General features: G+C 40.4%; 1 protein-coding gene and 2 long non-coding RNA genes across 3 annotated transcripts in view; all 3 read right to left on the bottom strand.

Annotated features, from left to right (window-relative positions):
- Positions 1-23,788, bottom strand: part of LOC145438096 (uncharacterized) — a 367,020-nt gene that overhangs the window by 276,726 nt on the left and 66,506 nt on the right. The gene's annotated exons all lie outside the window — the stretch shown is intronic.
- On the bottom strand, positions 9,170-11,855 carry LOC145436964 (uncharacterized). Its single transcript, XR_013914509.1, has 2 exons — positions 10,377-11,855; positions 9,170-9,791 (listed from the first exon to the last, which is right to left on the bottom strand). It is a non-coding gene; the product is annotated as an uncharacterized LOC145436964 (long non-coding RNA).
- Positions 18,492-20,224, bottom strand: LOC145436965 (uncharacterized). The gene is made up of 2 exons (XR_013914510.1): positions 19,216-20,224; positions 18,492-18,739 (listed from the first exon to the last, which is right to left on the bottom strand). It is a non-coding gene; the product is annotated as an uncharacterized LOC145436965 (long non-coding RNA).

The following is a 23,788-nucleotide window of genomic DNA, read 5'->3' on the forward strand; positions in this document are numbered from 1 at the left end:
CTGCTTGTATTTCGAGGTCAGCTACCTGCGGCATTTTGTAATGGTATTGGGAATGTATTATTCTTGGATTTCTATTCTGTATGCTCACAATACGTAGTCACTGACTACTAGTCAGCTTCTTTTTGCTGTGGTTTTGTAAACAGAGCACGGCTAAAAAGGTAGAACACCATCTCCAACTGATGCAGCATTGGGTGAGTTGCCTGAAAACTTTAGGACTTCAACACTAATTTGGTAGGTGATCTTGACCCTAACCAAATTTGTTACATCATAGGCAAGTTTCTAACCACGGATATGCTGTGCGTAGGTTAGTCACCGTCATATACGCCTACTGGAAAGGGGATTTAGTAACATCTGCTTTGATAGTGGCAGCACAGCAGAGAATGATGTCCTTAGCTCTGACTCACTAACCAAAATTCAAATTGTACCAACGGTCGTACATCATCCAAGCCATAATTTGGTTTTCACCTATGCCTTCATTTTCTTGTTGCAACCAAGTCATTCCTTTGTTATGCAATGCTAGGCAAGTGTAACTTGATCTGATCTTTCTGCAGGTCTAGATGGAGGATACTGATGAAAAAGGTGGAACTGTGCAAGTGTGCATTAAAATTTCTCTCATGAATAAAATGAAACAGCACAAACACATCTGGTTCAGCAAGAGCATTGTTTATTGAGAAAGTCACACAGGGCATTTCCAACGTCTGGGCCAGCGATACTTATATCACCACCAGGACTTCATTGCGTTAACCATACTCTGTATCATTCTGGCCTTAGCGGATTGCAGTTTCTGAGAAATGCCGGACACCGCGCCTTCAGTCGACCAAAATCTTTCAACCTTCATGTGTGCTTTGCTAAGTTTCTGAAAAAGCAATTGTGAATTTTAAGGGCAGCAGAACGGAAATTTATATTACATATTTGAAATTAGCTTCAGCTTATGCTGTTTCAGGGAAAAGGCTTCATGAGCCAAGGCTGAAAGGGATAGGCTGCGTCATCAGTTATGTAGGCTAGTACGGAAACCTCCGGCTTCCAATCATGAAGTCATCCTGACAAACTTGAATGCAGCTAATGCATGTTTGGTACAAATGTTGCTGTGGTAATTTTTTACCCACCCACAACACTCAGACTTGTACAAAGTACTGGAATTTTAAAATGCGGAACTTTAACTAGAACTACCCAATTTTTCAAACTAGCAACTAGAACAGGGGTGGTCAACCTTTTCAGCCAAAGGGCCACATTCGATGACGAACTATTCTGCGGGCCACTAGGCGCGAAAATTTTTTAAGTAGATAAATTAATGATATTGTCACTTGACTATATTGCAAGCCTGCTGTATATTGCTGGGCTCAGTTTGCAAGGACTGGACATATCGATATCGGAAGCTTCGTCCAACATGCGTCAATCATTTTTTGCCTAGGTTTCATAGTCGACGGTATTTCTGCGAGCGTAATCGGGAGGTCGCAAGGTCGCGAATATATATAGTTAGACTCAATCTGATACATTAGGCGTTCTTTCATTTTCACAAGCGTTCTTTCATTTTCACAAAGGGGTAACAATATTAAAAGCAAGAAATCGAGTTACAAGATGTTGCGCTAAGCGTGTAGAAAATTTTTACTTTTGATAAATCTATCGCAAAGTATTCTGCTTTATTGTAGTGTACGAAGATCTACCAAAATGTGACTGGCTCATGGATCTACCAATGCGTCGGAACTAATATTTCAGTCATCATATCTCAAGTGTTGCGGCCAGACTAATCAAATTTTTGATTGGCCTTGCAAGTTCACAATCTGTGCAATCCATTTTTGATAATACTACTTATTTCGGAAATTAACTCGCGGGCCACGGGTAGGCCGGCCCTGAACTAGAACTATCAACTTTTCGAAATTTGCAATTAGAACTAGAACTACTCTCAAATATCCACAACTAAAACCAGAAAGTATTCACTTTTTCAAATCCACAACTAGAACTACTTAGTTTTAGTAACTAAAACCAACTTAACGAGTGAGCAGGGTCCCAAGTCAAAAGTCTTTAATAGTTTTGACTAGATCAGTGGTTCCCAACGTGGGCGATATCGCCCCCCAGGGGGCGATTTGGCGATCTAGGGGGGCGAAAATGACGAAGGGGGCGATAGGGGGGCGAAAATGGACAAAGGGGGTGACGGGGGGCGAAAATAGCGAAGGGGGCGATGACGCGTCAAAACGGCTGACTTTTTTTTTTTTTTTTTTTAGTCAACCCGCCGGTGATTACAGCCTGTATGCCCAATTATCGTTGCACAAAATTTGGGGGGCGATGATTGGTGTTGACCTTGAAAAGGGGGCGATGGGCCGAAAAAGGTTGGGAACCACTGGACTAGATTCAAGTCGAGTCATTTTGAATTCACCACCGAGTCAAATCCGAGACCAACTCATCGAGCAGAGCATCGAGTTCGAGTCATGGTTTTATGACTCTAGTCCGAGTCCAAGTCATTGTGTTGACTGCTCAGTTTCCAGTTTTAGTCTATTTTCCATCAATTCTTGTCGTGGTATTCAAAAACTGGCTGACATTCCGCCATGCCATGACAAATATAGAAATATTACTTTTGCACTAAGGATGGGCAAAATCGGGTACCTGAGTGATTCGATTCTGAATCACTTATTACGCTTCGAGTCGAGTATCATAATGATGACATCACAACAAAATGTACTATGCCCAAATTCAAATGTGTAGGCTACCTTTTATGTCACCACAAAGAACATAACGCCTACTGTCCCTCACATTAAAGATACTTGGGTGTTTTTTAGACCATACCGATTTCATTGCACTGCTTGACAGTGTTATGGGATGATCATGACTTCGGAAATGTGTTATTTCCAGCAACGATCGTAGCTTTGAATATCTCGTATGTTGCGACACGACCAATCAAGGTTTCAAGGCTTACTCAGTGGAAAATAGTATCAAAACTACAGTATAATTCTCATTAGTAAATCAACTTTCAGTATAATTTCAGTACTCAAAAAATAGTATTTTACTACTCAACTCGAATCAATAAAGTTAATGCTCGATTCAGATTCGAGTATTCGAATCATTGTGGCTAGCCCTACTAGGCACCAGCAATTATTTTTATTAAAATCAACTTGTGACAGTTGCCTTCATTCATAAAATACATCTGTTGCTTACCTGGATCTATAAACGATTGGCTTCATTGGCTAGCCTCCAAAGAGCGACAGCTACTCAGCAATCAAGAGAAATTGAGTTCGTATAATTTGCTGGCTGCTTTTCATTATGGTCTCGAAGCTTGTTGCAGAGTATACCAAATGTTTCTCTCACGGATTTCTAGAATTCCCTGGTTTCTCTGTACAGTATACATAAGATTAGATTTACCAAAACCATTATACAGCAATCACAAAGATAAACTGACTTTGTCGTACGCAGATGTGATCGCTGGTTCTTTTCATTCCACGACTCTATCCTCTTTGCTGGCTTCCAGTTTCTGCTCTCAGCTTCGGTTGATAATATACAAGCCATGAACATGCTCGGGCTCTATTACTGATACAGGTCAGGTATATTGACTATAGAGCCCCATACACATCGAGAAGGCATATCCGCAACATCCCATAGCAAAAAGTTGGAGCCCATTTCTCCGCATCTCACGAATATGCCTCTTTCACATCGTTTTCCACAAGCATATTACAACTGGAACACCCCACAGACATGGTTTCGTAACTGTCAACACTTACGGAGAATCGCGTTCATACTGGCCATAATTTCCCGCGAATTTACCGAAAAAACGACCTGTATGAACATAAGTTCGCGGTAACTCTAAATAGGTATGAACGCGCTCATTTCCCGGAACTGTTTCGGTAATTTTTTCTCTATGTGAACATCGCCTATTCCGGAACTTGTTCCCGAAAGAGTTTCGTAAATCCGGTATGAAAAGGGCCTATGTCTTCGTTGCTGCATCTGACGTTACTGACGGCTGACAAACTCTATATTACTATAGATAAGTAACCTACGAGTAAATTAGTAATCCATATAGACCAGGGGAGCCAGAATTTTCGGCTAAACGGCCACATGAAATTCACGAACGAGTGCGCTGCCCACTAGCCGCGCCAGGTGCGTAAAATTTTCAAAACTTATATTATTATTCTTACTTGGGTATATTGCGGGTCGACTGTATACCGCCCGGTGGGCTCAGTTTGCAAGGACAGGACTATTCGGCATCTGGACATATCGATATCGAAGATTTCCGCTAATATACGACAATCATTTTTTGCCTACATTTCATCGTCGACGATCTTTCTACGAGCGCAAACGCGAAAAGACTTTCCCTCGTAATTGCAAATATAGTTAGACTCAATCGGCTAAATCAGGTGTTTTTTCATTTTCAGGAGGGGGTAGGCTACAAAGTAAGAAATCGTGTGACAATTAAACATACAAAGCATGAAGAAAAATTTGACTACTTTTTCAGTTTATTGTAATGTACGACGATTTACTAAAAATGTGACTGGATTTTGGATCTGCCAAGGCGTCGGAACTGATATTTTAGTCATCAACATCCCAAGTGTCGCAGCCAGACTAATCATATTTTTGGTTGGCCTTGCAAGTTCACAATATGAGCAATTCAAATTCGATAATATAACAGGATTTCGATAATATAATGGGAAATTAGCTCGCGGGCTACTCAAAGCCTTCTCGATTCCGATACCTAAGTGTTGGAGGTTTACCTAGGCTCCTCCTCGCCACCTCCTCCGCGTAAGCGCTGTCTTACAAAAGCCTAGAGGTGGGCCGTGCTATAAGTCGTTAGTTACGGAAACTAAGAAGAATATCGGCCTGGTGCGAATGACCATAGTAGTCGACGAACACCATGAATACCCAAAAAACAAACGAAACAAACAAAGCGTTCTCGCGGGCCACATATCACCCGGAGGCCGCGGATTGCCCACCCCTGATATAGACAGACACCTTCGATAGTTTTCAGAGCCGGAGCAGTGGGGGTATGCCAAGTCCTGTGACGTCATATCCGCACGAGAACGCAATTCACTCCATGCCATTGCATGTACAATTATACATTGTACACATAAAACAGCATTAAAACAGTGACGTGATGTTTTAATACCGGTACTGCGCCCGTTGATATCAAGCCTGACCAATTTAATCTTGACGATTTGTTCAGATGCAACTACAGAAATGGGCGCATGTCGCGACCTTATCAGTAGAAATTCACTTTTTACCAAATATAGCCAATGGCTTCAAATTCGATATTGGTGCGCTCGTTATCAGTCCGTCCGCCGTTGAATAAATTTAGTGGAGTATAGAACGTTCCCCTTCAAGCGAATCGAAATAACTCAAAATTAGTCCCACTGACAATCCGGCGGATCATCAATATTTTAGAACATAATTCAAGGTTGTGCACTGTACAAGTCAGTACCCAATTATGATGCAAGATGGCAAGTGATATTGCGTGACAATTCAAGAATATGAGTGTATCAAGCAGACAAGATTGAATACACAAAATTGATGATTAGAAATCGGAAAGCGCGAATCTAATCACTAATTGCCCTCTTATATTCAACACCAGGGCGGGGTTCGGACACCGCATTAACTAGCTCGCATCGCGGCAATTGTAGGCTATGCGGATTATTATAGCGATCTTGGCTGCATCGATGCATTTTCGTATTTACGTTCACAAATCGTTACAGGAGTAAACGATCGTGCACGTGAATGAATTGCAATTCCTAGGCAAAAACGATAACGCACTATCCAATTTAACGCTACAATTAAAAAACTATCAACGAAGAACGTGCATCTGCTCCTCCAATTCAGAAAGGAGACACTGTTTCTCGGCGTGCGGCATGCGCGCCTCTAAATCAACATGTGCAGCAAGGTAATGGTTTTATAGGGTTACCATATTTTGGAATCCGGAAAGGAGGAGACTTTTACCAAATTAGAAAAGTTAGTTGATCAAAACTGAAAACAGTCGATTTCGCTATCTTGCAGTAAAATTTTGTGGGTTGGCTAAAAAAAAGATCATCAATTTCGTTCGACTACCGATTTACACACTTTTTAGTTAAAATTAGTGTGTTGATTGAAAGAAGAAGATCGTCGCTTTCGATCGAACCACGAATTTCCTATTTAGCGTCATTTATGCCCATTTTCACTCGTATCTCTCCATTGTCTTAGCTGTAAAATCTGTAAAGGAAGACAAATTTCCAAAAAGGAGAACATTTAGGCGTACTCGGCTGGGACATTTTCAAAAACCTGAAAAATGAGGACAGATCCTGAAGGAGGACGTATGGTAACCCTAAGGATATATCCTGTGGCGTCGCATTTACATTCTTCTCAATACTAATCAGGTATTTTGCTCATCTCTCATGAGCATCAGTCCCGTTTTGTGACATGCATGGTTTTCATTAATTTTCGAACCACACAATTGGTCATCGGTGGTGTGGTGATTACGTATTTGGGGATATACCTATAATGCAGTAATTACGTAGTAAGCGCGGCAAATCCAACCTGCCCAGGTTTGGCGACTATGTATAAACATGGTGACTGGTTAGTTCGAAAAGGTGGTCCCAACAAGGCAACAATTCCTAATTTTTTGAACGATTATCCTAAAATTATGTGAATTCAGCCGTCAGTAAAAGCATAGCATCTTATGAAATGTATTGGAGCCGGAACTGCTATTCATAGAATCGGCTCCAGCCCCGGCTCCTCTTGAACTTTATGTAGAGCTCCGGCTCCGCTGAAAATGCACGGTTCCGTCGCCCCTGCTCCTTGTTTCGGCTCCAAAGCCCTGGTGCTGGTGTGGACACAGCGAGATTGAACGGCTCATTGCATTTTGATTACGTCATACTTTCAATTTGACAGAAGACAACTTTACGGCCAGTTTTGACCGGCTGACCGAGCGCTAAATTCGATATAATGGGTATCAATGGAAATCTGCTGCTGTATTGATTACGAAAACATATATTTTATTCTGCTACGACAAGATTGTTGTGTCACAATGCCAAAGTCGATCATAATGCACAATTCAAGGCTGGTTTTGGGGGGTTCCAGATCTATGAGCAGAATAAAATTTTTGTTTTCGTAATCATTACAGCAGCAGCTTTCCATTGATATCCGTTTTATCGAATTTAGCGCTCGACAAATGGTCAAAAATGGTCGTACAGTTGCCTTTGGTCAAATGGATAGTCTGGCGAACTCCAAATGCGGTGAGCCATTCAGTTTCACTGTGTCCACACCATTTAGTACACTATGGTCAAACTCTTCACCTGACTGTCGATATGAGCTGTGCTTTCGTACAGCCTGAGTTTTGTTTCTTTATTGTAATGTATTAAGGAACGTCGACGTATTGAGAGTTAACAGTAACCAAGATGACACAGCAAGAGTCAAGTGTGGAGAGAATGCAACCCGATTTATGAGACACTGACTTTCCCAAATACAGTACTATGTTCAAGTGAAACAACACAAGTTTTCAAGTTGCACAACGCACCTAAGAAACCACAACCAAAAGGCCAATGACAATGCAGAGTTGAAGATGAGTCTCTTCTCAATCAATAAACAAGTCAGCGAGACAACTTCTGAACTGCTACTCGGGATGAAATTTGGACTACATTTGAAGTAGGCCTACAGCATGATTAATGTGGACATTATGTGTGAGACGAATATAAGTATTGTGCCCCAAAGGCAGTAGTTCTCAGCCTAGGGGGCGTGAGTGCATCTGAAGGGGAGCGCGAAGAAGCGGTCAACTAAAAAAAATATCGCACTCTGCGTGATTTACCTCTAATTCACGCGTGTTTCTCTATATATCGACCGAAATCTTTTTGAATTCTCTCATCAACAGTCCTAACATTCCATGCCATCGAACAATCTGATGGTGTTGCTAGCATCCCGGTTGGAATTTTGGATATGACGATAAGGGAGGGCGCGAAATTTTTCACTATCATAAAGGGGGGCGTGTATAAAAGAAGGTTGAGAACCACTGCCCAAAAGCCTAAACGTGGAGCTGATTAATCAAAGGTATTATAAGCACCATATCAGCAAGTTGCTAGTGAACAAGCTTTCATGCCTTCTAACAGTTGTGGGCAAAATGCGGATTATCTGCATTCTATGCTCTAATAATTGGTAATGGACAATTCTCACCGCTTTAGCGCCCCCTATGGATGGATGGCGGTCGTAATTTTGCCTCCATAAGGCTACCATTGTGTGCAGAAATATTGCAGTTGTTTTTCCTTTATGGCGGCTCGTTACTGCGAATGCATGAGTTGTTAGTTATTGCAACACTACTAATGCCTGATTTCATGTCATTGCTAGCGAAATCCAGACTCTACTTCCTCATTATAGCTGTTTGAGAAGCCTTAGCGTGTGACTGTATTTTTGCTTTAACTGAACTGTCACCAGTAACAGTAACAATTTTCACAGCAATGTATGAAGCTTGTATTTGCTGCGTTGTTGACGGGTCTACCAGAGTTCAGTTTTGCCGACGTAGACAGGATTGCCAGTGAATCGAGAGGTAATGGAAATAACAAAGGCTGAAAATAATCCGCTGAATCTTACATAAGAGATTTTAGAGGCATGTTGTAATTTATACTAGCAGAGGTCCTTGGTTGATTCATTCAAGCACTCAAATTATAGGCTCCTAACTGGCTTTGAGAATTAGACTTCGTGACTTTGCAAGTATCATCAGTGATCCTGATGAGTTTGAGCATGTCAGTATCAGCACGGTGTTGTTGGGGTCTAGAAAATAAAATCAAATAACTTGTCAACAAATTATTTAGTAATAAACAAATATGAAGCTTTACAATATGAATACAAATTGCTGTCGTTGCAATGTTTCCAGTTGCACTGCCCCAGTCCAATGATTGTCAAGTGCACTATATACTGCTGCGGTATATTATGTTCCAGGTGCAGATGTGCCTCACCGACCAGCCACAACGCCACGGACCATCGATGATCGACAAGGATATTTCAAAATCTGATGAAAAAGCTAAACTGTCATGGACACCTTGCTCATTTGCGGGATATGAAAACTGGGTTTAGACTTAGTTCTCCACGGTGGAGAGATCTAGCAAGCCGCTAGCTAGTAGCTAATTCCCAGTTGTGTCCCTGATAGCTTTGTGCATAACTGGCTAGCTCATAGCAAATAAATCGTCAATATATCTGATAATTTGTCAATATAAAATACCCGACAGAACTGTTGAATGTTATTTGTTTGTTTATTGAGCAGGTAAAAAATGAATGGGTTAGCGAGAGAAAGCAGACTTGACTTGTGTGTATGTAGCCACGGTGGCCATGTGGCGCGATACCAGTCAAGCATTTACAAGTTACATAGTTCTTATACTAATAAAAAAGTTCACTCTGAAGAAACAAGCATGATGGTGTCTGCACTAGTCTATTATTAACATGTGTGCTACCATAATTTCCTCATCTGAAGGATCGGGCATATGTTCTTTAATTTTCTCTCTACTCACACAAATTGCCAATTTCCCAAGAGTGAAATATGAAAAATTTGCCCAAGCTATCGATAACCTTCTAACAGATGCAGTGGACAAGTCAAAAAAATTCAAAACCAATCCATAACATAAAAATCCAGAGTAATACAGAAACATATATCATCGGATGCCTTGAATCGTGCACACAATCAGCTTCTCCAGCTCGTTACTTAAATTCCGAATTTTTCGCTTCGCTTTGCTTTAGATGACTTTTCGAAGAGGGGAAAATCTTCTTCACAATACGTGTGTTCCAGCAATGGCTGTTGTAGATATGAAATCCGATTGTTGCTACTTGGACCAGGAATTTCTTCTGGAGTATGATGTCCGCTACAAATACAGTTGGATGCATTAATAACATGCCGACAGAAATGAAAACATTCATAGTTACGATCAACTAAAAATGGCCGTTATTCAAGTACATCTACGTTTTTCAAGTAATAGAGTACCTTTTATTATATAATTAGTGTTGGTGGCATAACCAAGTGCAGAAAAAAATTAAAAGTAAACAATCACCCGAATCGCAAATGAACCGAATTGGATAAAATGTCTGTCAGCTTGCCACACACTAATATCACTAATAATGTTTGGTCATAATGTTTGTCGCACTTCAAGTGATACAGCAGCTTGGGAGTGAGCTCTGGATTTTGCTGCACTAATCCTAATAACCAGAAATACTTTTATGCGATTCTAGAATGGCCAAGCACCCCTACGACATTTTTCACCGAGTTGTGCAAGTTATATTTTTGGCTGCAATGCACTCTACATATTGTTGGAAAGGAAGTATCACATAGTGATTGGACTCTCCTTTCCACCCAATTGATATATGTGCCGAGTTCGCAAAATGTACCAGTCATTGTTAAGAATTGAAAGTAATTTGTATCATCATATCATGTCAGTTTACATTGATCTCACCTCTGATGCCTGTGCCACACCCATCTTGATGGTGGCGACTTCATCCACTTAAATATCCCAGGAATTGCTCCAATTTTCAAATAGTGACGTATGCAAGACAAAATCCTCATCATTAAAATGTTCCCTTCAAACATGTGTATTTCCAGTTATCTGGACAAAAGACAATAGCAATGTTATCACAGGGTTGTAATGACTCGACTAGAGTCAGACCCGAGTCACGATTCTCTGACTCGACTTGACTCGAGTCATTTTCTGAAAATACGGAAATGATTCGACTCGACTAGAGTCAATCTGTGTATTGACTCGACTTGGACTCGAGTCATTGCGCATGACTCGAACCAACTCATATGACTCGAGACTTGGACGGCCAAGGTCAACATTTCATGGTAGTTTCGAAGAATAGTGAAGTAACCACACTATTGGGATTTCGTCTATTGGTTCTGATACTTGAAAATGCGACCAGAAATTGCTAAATGAGAGGAAAATTAGTATATTATAAATGCGAACCATTAGATATTACCAAACGAAGTTAAAAAGTGGGTTTAACAAGAGTTTAACTGGAAACTGAACAGTCAAAATATTGACTTGAGCTGGGACTCGAGTCATAATACCATGACTCGGACTCGACCCTCTGCTCTATGACTTGGACTGGGACTTGACTCGGTGGTGAATTGAAAATTACTCAACTTGACTCGAGTCAAAACTATAAAATAGAGATTGACTTGTGACTCGGAGCCTTGTGCCTTGGTTACAACCCTGCGTTATCACGAAAGAACAGGAGAGAGTATAATCTGATTGAAACACTTCTGGCAATTTACTCACTTTAAAATTCGGCCCAACTTCACGTCTAATTTTCTATATCCATTTCTTCCTGTGGCTCTGAAAAAAAAGATTCATGGTCTTTCTTGAGTCGTTGTTGCATTTCAGAGCACGACAATGATAGTGTGATCTTCCTGTCACAGTCCACGATCCCGCATCTCCATTCATGTCTGTTATCTCACAGGCCATATAATAGGTTGTTTACTGTAAAAGTTCTTTGCAAGAAACCAACATGTCCATACGGTATCGAACATAAACTGTATTACACGAATAAATTCTCTAATTTAAATTACGTAAATATATCTGTTACGACCAGCTATTTACAAATATATGTGCACTAGGAAAGGTTAAGCTGATATGCCACGTTCTCGGCTTCTCGTTCTCGTGAGCAACGAGTTGTCACAACACAAACCAGTACCGAAAGACTTCGTAAAACGACTGAAAATGGGCTATTTTTCGCTCAAAAAGATTCCATGCTAATAATGAACGTGCTATTAATCTTAATTTAGCATCAATACCCTGAACCGCATCAAATCGTCAACCCACGGAGATAAATAAAGCAACCAACTCAAAAACTGCCATCTGCGCGTACGAAGCAAGATTCACCGACCGCCATCCCTTGACCATAATGGCGGCGCTCGTGAGCAAAAATGAAATTCGTGCATTCCATGGTAACAATTAGCTTTTTATTACTTCTTGATATTTATAAAGTAATATGGTTCAGTATTTGGTTGTTTTATATGCTCGTTGCCTAATAACTAGGGCCATTTAAAGTCATTAAAGTCATATTTTTTTCTATGCATCAGTAAGTCGTGAAATCAATTTTAACGCAAAAACCACGTCCCTATGGGGTATATTAAGAAAGTTATAAAGTCATATAAAGCCATATTTTCCTGGTTAGGTCATATTTGAGTTATAAAGTCATATTGTTGTATACTTTAAATAAAAAGTGCCAATTTAAGCGGTGAAGCAATTAAGCACTAAGAAAGTAAGGCAATTTCTGATTGAACGAAGGCAAGCTGTAAGGTTAGCCTAACATTACAGTCACAGACCTATGAGGTCACACTAGGGTTGTTCAGAATTGACCGACTTTCAAAAAGTCTAGGTTTTCAGTCCGTTTCCCATGCCTAATACCTTAAAAACAAATTCTGGCAACTTTTTTTTGTAATTCATCCCCTGCATCCGTGTGCACATTGCCGTTTTCTCATGCACCTAAAAAATTTCTTCGGAATTAGGGGATTCCCCCATTGTCAGTGACTCGACAGGAATGGCGTGTGTTCTCATTGACGTGACGCGTATGTTCAAGCGCTGATGAACCGCTGAGCACGGCTGTGAAACGGGGATCATTGATTAGTCAGGTGCCTTGCTGCTTTGTTGTTGATGGACTGTGTTTACGAGTGAGGTGCAGGACTTATCAGGCGGCGTTTTGACTCATGCTATTAGCGAGTTTAGTGCGTGATTAGTATTATAGCAGTGTACAACTATTTGATATAATAGACCTGATACTCTTTTCCTTTCTACTGGGATAGAAACAAAGCTTGCAAATGTCTATTCCAGTGACTGGGGAAAACCGCCAGTCGGTTGCTCTAAATTTTTTGTTATATCCCAAGATATCAATATCCTGGTTTGAGTTTTTCCTATTTAGGAATAACTATCTTCGATAATCTATTACTGGATCTAATCTGGCTACTCCTGTGCAAGTTATGCAGTATGTGTTCGACCTAAAACTCCAAAAGAACTGAAATGTTTTCCACTATTCTTTGTTGCTTGACTGAGTTTATGTATATCTGTTTTTCTAGGATTAGCTGTACAGCTAGTGCGTACTACTGTACTACATAGTGCGAAATGTCTGAAAAAAAAAAGAAAATTGTCATCTAGTGCAGCAGTACCGAAGAAAACTAGAAGAACACGATCGCAGACACAGCATTTCTTAGTTGGGCCATCCGAGGAAGCCATTACAGGATCGAAGTTGCCCACTCTGAGGCAAGTTATGCAATATGTGCTACACCTGAGAGAGCATTCATACTTAAAAAATGAACCAGTCAAGTCACACATCCAGATCGCAGTAGACGAAGTGATCGGTTTTTGGTTACTTGCTGGCATTAAGACTGTCACAAAAGTCAATGCCACTAAAAGATTGGAAACAGTATGGAAACAATGGCTGTCACTAAAGAAAACTGCAGGCCGGCAACATGTATCAAAAAAACAAAGCGACTTTGAAGCCAAATTGAGTAAGCTATGGGATATAGGAGCCCCTGACGCGATAGCGACAATTGAAGCAAGTAGACTTCTTTCTGACGATAAAAAACGTGAAGACATAGCATTTTATCAGGATCAAAGGGGTCCGAGATTAGGAACGATCGGTGGCAAAGATAAAGTGTTGAAAGCGAAAATCATGCAACAAAAGAGACAGACCATGAGTGCAAGAGAGTCCGCACCAGCATCAAGTAGCGAAGGTGAATTTACAGAGAGCTCATCTATATCTTCACAGGTAGCTGACACTTCTCACAGCACTGATTTTGAACTTGCACAGTCGACATCTGGTCATTCCGCTAAATTTGTGACTCTAAAAGCTCCTGTAAACCTATTCAGCGACGAAGACCTATGCCAGGTTTTTGATCGCTTGAAAGTCAGTGATAATGCCGCTACCATGATAACTGCGGCACTGATTAAAGCTTGCGATGGCAACCCTAATGACTTCCATCTTTCAAGATCTGGGACCTATCGACGACGCATTGCAAATCGTTTGAAAATTTCCGAATCTATCTTTGAAAAAATATCCACCAATCCACCAGTGCACATTGCATTGCACTGGGATGGAAAGCTCACTAAGAGTCGTCTAGGATATCAATTTGAGGCCTTGGCAGTGCTCGCATCGTCTGCGTATTCCGGCGCATTTAAGAAAGGGAAACTTCTTGGCATTCAAACTCTGGAAAGTGCTACAGGAAAAGCACAGGCTGATGCATCATTTGAACTGCTGGAACTTTGGAATTTAACAAAATCTGTTAGAGCTCTTGTGTTTGACACAACATCCTCAAACACTGGTAAAAACAAAGGTGCGGTTCCGTTACTTGAAGAATTGATTAACAGGAAAGTTTTCTACAATGCCTGTCGCCATCATATTTATGAACTGGTCATTCGAGAGGTTTGGAAATGTTTGTTTGGATCGACAACCACAGGTCCTGAAAACACGGATTTTAATACTTTCAAGAAGAAGTGGAAACATATTGATAAATCAAGAAGCTATAAAACGCTGAAGTTTATTGAAGGCAGCTGGTTGGCGATGAAAGCTGATGAAGCAAAGCAAGAAATAATTCCACTGATGAAACCCAATGATGGAAAGCAGAAAGAAGTCTTGATAAGAGATGACTACAGAGAATGTGCAACAGGCACCTTGGCGATTTTGGATGACAAATATGTTGATCATCGTTTTCGCAAGCCTGGTGCTACTCATAGCGCTAGATGGATGAGTCAAGTCCTGTACTGTCAAAAAATGTTCATGTGGAGTGAGCAAATGGAGTATTCTGAAGAGTTCATTGAAAAGTTGGAACGAATCAATACATTCATTGCTTTGTTTTATGTTCCAGCTTGGTTGAAAACTGGTATTGCATGTGACGCACCTTGGAATGATCTCAAATTCCTTCATGACATGAAAAACTTTTCATTATGCGATCTCACTGTTTCTGATGTGGCATACAAGAAATTGCGAAAACATCATTGGTATCTAACTGAGGAAATGGCGGTATTTACCATGTTCTCGGCTAATCCAAAGATTCCTGACAAGCTGAAGGAAGCGATGGCTGCTAAATTGCTGAAAATGCCAATCCCTGAAAAATTTCGCAGAGGTATGCCTCTCAGTCTGATCTCTGACTCTGTCTCTGAGTCAATGAGTATGGTCGATTTGATTGGGCCAGAATCGTGGTTTCTATTTGATGCTATACATGTCGAACATGATTGGTTGAGTCTTCCAGTTTCGGAATGGCATACTGATCCGGATTTCGTGACTGCTCAAGAATTTGTGAATACTGTTGAAGTAGTTCATGATGCAGCAGAGCGTATGGTAAAATTGAATACCGACTATGCTGCGTTCATAACGGATGATGAAAAACAGCGAGCGAGCCTCCTACAAGCTGTGGAAGATCACCGGAACAGATATGCAGATTTCTCGAAAGCAACCATTTCATCCACCTGATTTATGTAATATTTTGTCAAGTTGATCTCTTTCTTTGCCTTATTTTTTTCGTTACCTGTGATGTTTATTATGTGGCTGTGAGTGGATGTTACATTTACAGTTGTGTTCTTGCACATGGGGATCCAGGAAATTAATGAACAGTGCCGGGTAGGTTTGAGGGGTGTAGGATATGTGATCCAACAAAATGACTATCAGTTTTAGGTAGTTTTGAGCAGTTCTAAGGCAGTGTGGGACATGGAAATGATATCCTGAACTAGGAATGCCTTATATAGTGGGGTTTTGTAGCACTCCAAACCGCAACAGCTGCATAAATCCATGTTATATGTCACTTTAACTAGGCTAGGTAAATTCGTGACACTCAGATTTTAGGGGAATCGCCTATTTTCAGCTGCTATTCTTCCAGCTCAATGTGCACACGGATGCAGGGGACGAGTTACAAAAAAAAGTAGCCAGAATATGTTTTTAAGGTATAAGGCATGGGAATCGGACTGAAAACCTGGACTTTTTGAAAGTCGGTCAATTCTGAACAACCCTAGGTCACACATTGCATTATGAGGTCTTGCATTGTGTTGCTACACAATCTGCTTTACTTGTGTGCACTGAAGTAGGACGTCATTTGAAGTTCAGTCAGTGGGTAGGCAGGCTGAAAAGCTCTATCTTGGTCTACTTATATACAAATACATTTGGATTTGAATAAAATAGTATTTATGGTGGGCACCACTATAATAAATAATTGAAGAATTAGTCACCGAAATATGCCTCCACTATAACAATAGTTCAAACTTGATACTGAAAATGGAAAGTTGTACGTACACCATCTGAGAGGCTAATGCTGATCTAAATGCCCCCTGATTTCAGAAAAGATCCGCTTGAGCTCAAAAATTACATTAAGAAGCGATTGGACAAAAACGATGTGAAACAAATTATGGAGCTATACATTTCACCAGCGCTGTATGCAAAACTGCAGAAGTGTCAAACGTCAAACCACATCAGCGTCTGTGGAGTGCTCATTTTCCTTACTCAAGTCTTTTCTACGTAAAAATTGTCACTTTAAAGACTCCAACATTCCACACTACATGACACTGTACTATAACAGTGGTTTAAAATAAAAATGGATGCGTATTACTGTTATGTTGTGTATGTTTTACTCGTCAGTTCCATGAGTGACGTTGGTTACATGTAAAAATACACTATTTTCACATAAAGTCATATAAAGTTATATTTTCCATAAAATAAAGTCATATAATTGATTTTTTAAGGTCATATAAAAATGGCCCTACTAATAACTCCATGTAACAAAAAATTTGATATTTCCTCTACCATATTCTTTAGTATAACATGTTTCTGGCATCTATTAGCCTCGAGTGTCGTTTAAAAATGTCATTTTAATCTTTTTAAGCTGCCCACACCATGTTTTACAAGTTCCTTCATTGAAATTCCTAATAACTGTGACGTCAGATCGATCCATCATTCAATTCATAATAGTTGGTTGTTAGCAACAATCATCTTCTCAGTCTCAGTTAGTCAGTATTGGCTACAGCAAGCAAGCTCAAATTCCTTTTCGTTTTGTTCTGATTGTGGATCTAGTGAGTATAATCTCATCATTCATGTCAACATCACAAATGTAATCTGCCTGCTGGCCGATTTTGATATATCTGTGGTCTGTATATCAGTTTGAAACAAGTTAGGCATAAAATATAGATAGAAGTAAGGCTATTTGCTTATTAACTTTACTTTGGCATGAAGATTGGGAACAATGATAAAAACTGGGCATTTCATGTAATCTGCGAAACATGCGGATGAAATATGGACTTATGTCTAAAGCAGTGGTTCTTAACCTTTTTACCTCCAGCGCCACCTTTCAAAATTTATCGTGCCCTAGCGCCCCCCATATTGTATGAACTGTAATGAAAACAAATTGTAAGAGGGAGAACCGTAACAGCACTTCGTCAGACCCCCCCCCCCCCCTAAAAACGATGGACTTGGGCATCCATAGCGTGATAAATCAAACTTCTGGTGGCTTCGCTCCCAAGAACCCCGTCGCGTGATTTCAATGGTCAGTAAAGTTCTATAATATGCATGAATGAATAGGTGGTAACTGCATATAATGTCGCCAGAATTTTTTATCCTCTCAGCCCCCGTAATCTGATTTACCAGTAGCGCTGAGTGAGCTGTTGTCTTAGAAAATGTAGGGTACGTAATGTGGTGTCATCATATGCTTGATTGAGCCCATGACAGACATGCATGTGGTCTGCTGAGAAAAAATACACTTCGAGTTCGGCCTGTAAATGTAGCTGTCTAAGTAGTCAGTCTTACAGCTAGAAGCTCGGTGATAATACTACACGTAATTTATAATTAAACATACTCGGGGTTGCCCGTTGGTACAATTAATACGTTACATGTTGTTATCATGTTACCTCTTGTCCGCTATATAGTCAAAAGATATTGAAAGGCATAAACGCATATAACTAAAGGAAGCACACAATTCAAAATTGGTATTTCATCACTGGCGAATAATTTTTCTCTGATGGATCTTATTCGTCCTGTGGGGTTCAGATTGCGACGATATGATAATTTGGCACGAGCGATTTAAGCACCCATGAACAATTAGGCTTATACAGCCTACATCGAAGTTTACAGTCAACATAAGGGCAATCCTCTTCGGATAAGGTTTTCTCGCTGACGATTCTTTGGCAAACTTTTCGGAGTCCCATATTGGCCGAAACTTCATATGTCTTCGCGCATCGTGGCGTGGCAATGGCCGACACCGAAATGCCTGTATCTACACTGTAAAAAATAAAAACCTCGATTTACCGCGAAATGTTTGGAAGCACGGTAGCCAGACATTTCGTGGTAATCTAACATTACCGTTAGTCAATGTAAATTTAACTTACACTCGTCCGGTAATCTCACTTTACACGCCAGACTGTTATGTTACAGTCACCTCCGGTATATCTAATCTACATGTTCTCCTGTACATTTGCGATCGAGACGGTCATTTTACCGCCTACCTACCTATATGCTGTTCCTGTAAATCAGGATTACATACCAGCTTGTAAATTCACGTACATCCATACCTATCGCAAAGCAACCCGATGCAAAAATATCGCAACATTTTCTTCACATCCACAAAACGACATTGGAATAAACTGTATATTCATTCATGATATCACGATGAAGTGGTTATCGATGGAAAAATATTGCTGCTGGAGGTCTAATCCTTCTTTGGGAGACATGCAGTAACACGAGTGGTCTCAAGAAAACGTGAATTAATTCCACCACCGGCCAAACTTTCAATTGTTTCTTTTTCTCGTTCTCATTCCTTCTGTGTAAGTAGTATCTTGCAGTTCCACTAAAAAGAATTCGTGCGTAAGTAGCTATATAAAGCAAAGTTCCTAACCTGGACAGTGGACATGACATTATAAAGACTAAGACAAATAGGCTAACAAAAATATAACATGTTTTGAAGTACCGGTACTGGCACATTGTGTGATGACGGCTCCGCCTTTTACATGACATAGCAGAGATTTATGACTTTATCTCTGTATTGAAGCAAAAGGTTCCTAATTTAAGGTGGCATGTGTGGCAAACAAATCCAGCAGTGGATGAAAACATATCTATGCTATGGCCCGAAAATGAGATTACCAAGCCAACAGTTTCAACTCCTCCGCAGCGGAGTATGTGGTCACTATATAAGTCGACAAATATCCCAAAATAGAACAGAGAATGCGGCGAATGAAATATATCAATCATGAAATCTAAGTCATCGAGGGCTGGTGTGCAGAGTCAGATATTCACGGTAACAAATACTATGTAGTACTGTATTACCTTTTAAGATGCGTATGCCATTCAGCATTCCTAGGAATCTTCAACGATCGTGTTCACTTTCTTCAAGCACAAGCTTCGCTCCACCCTTTGCTCAAATCTCACTAATGGCCACTGGCCAGACGACACTCGAACGATTTCGAAATAAATGGTATTCATCCGCTGACACATAACACCAATAAGATTTACTGGCCACGTTATAATGTTTGATCTGGGTCGTTTTTTCCATACAGAAACATTTGTCATTGCATATAGTCCCTTTTTTCATCTAATTTCGTATAAACTGATGTATATTCCATGTGTTGTTCACTACTTACTGTACTTACCTAACCAGACGCTGCTTGTGATGTCACAGTTGTGCGTTGGTTGTTTACTACGAATCTCAGAAAAAGCAGTCACCTGATGTAACCTATTACAGGTCGCCTTGTCCGCCATTAACAAATGGTTAGCTGAGCATGCGGTGCTGATATTTCTAGTTTCCCCGAGCAATATTATACATCCTGAACTAATTTTCTAACTTATCAGCCTTATCCGTGACAACGAATGTAACCAGCGAGACTGGCCGTACAGCCATTGCCTTATAATATAATATGGCTACGGTGTACCACATTAGCTACGATCGTCAGTTATTTCTTGTATCCCTACTAAGCTTAAATTGATACTAGGGCCAACAATTTCGGTATGACAGACCCCAGTCTCGCAAACGAGGTTCAATCAGGTCAAATCACCTCTATAGAATGATATATCAGTAACATTCAGTTCTACGTATACATTGGCTGCAGCGATTTTGAAGCTAATCAATTTTGCCAATAGCCCGGTAAACTGCAGTAACGAGTAACTGTCAGTAATTTTGCGAAGAAATTCTGGTAACTTACTTTACAGCTATATTAAGGTAATATTACATATCAAAATGTAAAATGACAAGCTACGCACAGTAATTGGCTGCGACCGGTAATTTGTGGTAAAATTTACAGAGATTTCCCAGTAAATCTACCATATTTTTTACAGTGTATGTTCTTTAATTATGCGTATTTTTTCGTGAGGAAGTCGTCAAAACATGATCTGTAATTTATGTTCATTCACCGAAATAATTGAAGGCACCCTTCGAGTTTGCCGCCCCTTTCACCGATTAGGGTTGCAGCAGTTTCGGTCCTGGTAAGAGGTCAAAGTCCGGTTGGTCTTTTCGGGACTTTATAGTAGTAGAAATATTTCGCGCTTTAATCGCGCCCGAGGACAAATCGACTATAATAAACGATATAATAATTGTATGTGGTATGTTCAGGATCAAATCAAAGTTGTTTATAACAACTATCGCGTACGGGCTCATACCCTGTGGTTCGAACCAGATGTACGCATTCCTAAATCACATCTGCGATTGGCAATACGGGGAAATTAATGGTAGTGGATTTTGTTTTAGTGCTTTGTGTGACTAAGTAAGTCATCTGAGAATGGGATGCATATATCTGCTCACATTGAATTTAGTACTGTACCCAGTTATTAATTTTAACATTAGTGTATTCCAAACGAAGCAACTCATATTATACCACCAGGGTTGCCATACCGTCCTTATTTCTAAGATTTGTCCTTATTTTGAAGGGTCACGTCGGGGCCTACGATATTCACGGCCTTATCTGGTACATTATGCTTGCAAGAGCTAACAGGCCGATGCTCACAAAACAGAAATTCGCGATTACGCGCGATTTCGCTTCTCGCTACCAGACGCATCGCCTCAGATCAGCTGTATGTATTCGTACAACAGGTTAAATCAGTACCTTACCGTCAGAAAGTGACAAGAGACAGCCTCGTATATGCAGTTATCCACCGATTGCAGAAGTAGGCTAAGTAGTGAGAAAACACCGACATGCTCATGTAAACCATTTTATTGCATGGTAAAATCAATTAAAGCACGTGAAGAAGAATTGGTACACATGTCATATTAGAAACTACTTGCAATAACCAACTTGTATCAAAAACAAACTTGCAGCATACAAGCTACGACCATAAGTACCGGTAATGAGAATGAAATGCATCACCGAAGAATGCAAGCTACGTCTTGCTCAACTGTCGTTGTTTTAAAGTCCGTTTTTAAAGCATTTTTCTCACAGAGGTATTAACTAGCTTCTGCTTGTTATTGTAATATATATTCACAATGATTTTGACGCCAATTTCAAAGCTTGATCTCAATGATCATAACATGCAAAGCCCCCCCCCCCCCCAAATAAAAAACGATGCAAAACTTATTCACTGCGACTTAGGGTGAGGACAGATGATTTTGTCAGAACAATGTAGGATTAAAAAACTGGATGAAACAAACTCGGCAAGTGGTTCTGAGGGAGTAAGCAGGCCCCCACGATCGAGTAAGTCGGAATAGCGTGAACTTGCTTTACAATTTACCCAGCAACTACGCACGACACCGTCTCACTGTAAGGAGATAGAAATGATTCGGTAATTTCAATAGCCACTTCTTCAATGACTTTTTTGAAATGGTAAAAATGACTTGAGCTTGATGTCAATTTTTAGGATGGAGCAGAGCAGTATTATCTTTTCAGAATTGGTAACTTCTGTTGAACCAACCAGAAACCTCCACCCCCCCACACATACCAGAAACCTCGCCCCCCCCCCCCCACACACATTTGCCAATACCGTGAGATTCGTCAATCCATTTTTTGTAACTCCAAATCCTCAAATGGAAATTGAAACTTTTTGTTTAGTTGTCAAATATCCAGCCAGACAACCATAAGCACAGCATTTATTGACCGTTATCAATTATTTTACCTTAAGCTGAACCTGAGTCACCAAGTATATACAATCAGTCAAAATTAACTGGAAAAAACGCCACATCAAGCTCGCCACCAATTCTTCACCACATACATAATACGCACCATAAATAATTATTAAACCACTGCATAGCGGTATCCTAAGTCACGCTGTAATCCGGTCAAAACGACAGCTAAACGTTTTCCACTACACTATATACGGAATATCGTCCCTGGAGCATATAGCTAATCACGGCATCATCCTGTAACATTTCAAACGCGGCGACGAGCTCAAAAACTTCAACTCAAACTAGAGGGGTCTGCTACAGAGTATTTCAATCGCATTACTGTAGCCTGCCTAATAGTATAAGACGGTAAAAACGGCAGCTTAAAACATAGCTGTCAACCTTCAACTCGAAAACTCGCTTCAAAATGCGAAGAGTCCGGTATGAGAAGCGAAATCGAGACAATCGCCGATTGTCACGTTGAGAGTAAGTAATCGTCCTATCAAAACTTTCGCCCATTATTACGTCAAGAGTAATAGCGAATTTCTGTTTGTGAGCATCGGCCTGTTAGCTCTTGCAAGTGTACTGTACCAGATAAGGCCGTAAATATCGTAGGCCCCGGTCACGTCTTGGAAAACTCAACTGTCCTTATTTCTAAGAAATGTCCTTATTTTCGATTAGCGTCCTTATTTTGTCTTATTTTCAACCCCTACAGAACTTCGATCGTTTTCCTCTGGTATCTGTGTTGCATATTATTCTAAAATTATGCTTTTGCGTCAATATTTTATGACATCATAAACGAAAGAAAACGACATGATTTGACTTCCAAGTGGTGAGATAGCTAGGGCAGTGAGTGGTGGTATAGCAGTTTCGTCTGTACCAAGCTATGACTGCAGCGGACGTCATTTTAGCAGTAAACAGCAGTGGTACCAGGTTCCTGCTGTTTGGTCTACAGCAGAATAAGCTCAAGCTGTGGAAAAGGCAGCATTTATTGCGTAGTGAAAAAAGGCGCAGTGCAGTCGATACATTGGTAAACAGTAGTAAAGCTATGAATCATTGATAAATTTATTTAAATTATATTGCACTTGCGCATATAGTTTTAGCCAATAATAAGGCTAAATCTGATTAGTTAAAATCAGTAGGCGTAAAAACGTTTTTCGTGACGATTATAGAGAGAATTCAAAGGTATCTAACGAAGCTTTAAGGGCGAGTGTTTCGCACATTGCAATATCGGCAATTGTGACATTAACCTAGACGCCATAGCAAAAAACGCTATTTCAACTCACATTGGCACCCCAAAACACGAGAAGTGTGTCATAATGGTGATAATGCCAGTAGATGAATATTTTTTCCACAAGCCGATCGGCACCAACGACCACAGACTACAAGGCAGCTGCTGCAGAGGGTACCTTGACATTCCATACTGTCAAACACAAGCAATCATTCCTCGCCAATTGTTCAAAGCAATATTCCCCAATTCCAACATCGTAAATGAGGTTTCTTCGGCCAGGACCAAGACTACATATATTGTTACCGTAGTTCTTGCTGCAAACGCTAAAAAAGTCATTTTGTCTAAACTTGGTTTACGTCCTTTTCCATCTTGGTTTACGCCAATAGTCAGAACGAGGTGAAGAAGTTTGGTTTATCACCCTATGGGGGTCCAAGAACGACTTCTTTTTTTTGGGGGGGGGGGTTACAATGCGCAGTTTGGGCCCTAGGTAAAGGTAAACCCCGACCTGAGCTGTCGTGCTGAGATCCATTAAGCACTCTCTAATAACAAGTAATTGCTGGAGGAGATTGTTTCTGACGAAAAGT

This window comes from Botryllus schlosseri, chromosome 4, assembly GCF_051294905.1.
Source record: "Botryllus schlosseri isolate E-star chromosome 4, Bs_hap1, whole genome shotgun sequence".
NCBI lineage: Eukaryota > Metazoa > Chordata > Ascidiacea > Stolidobranchia > Styelidae > Botryllus > Botryllus schlosseri.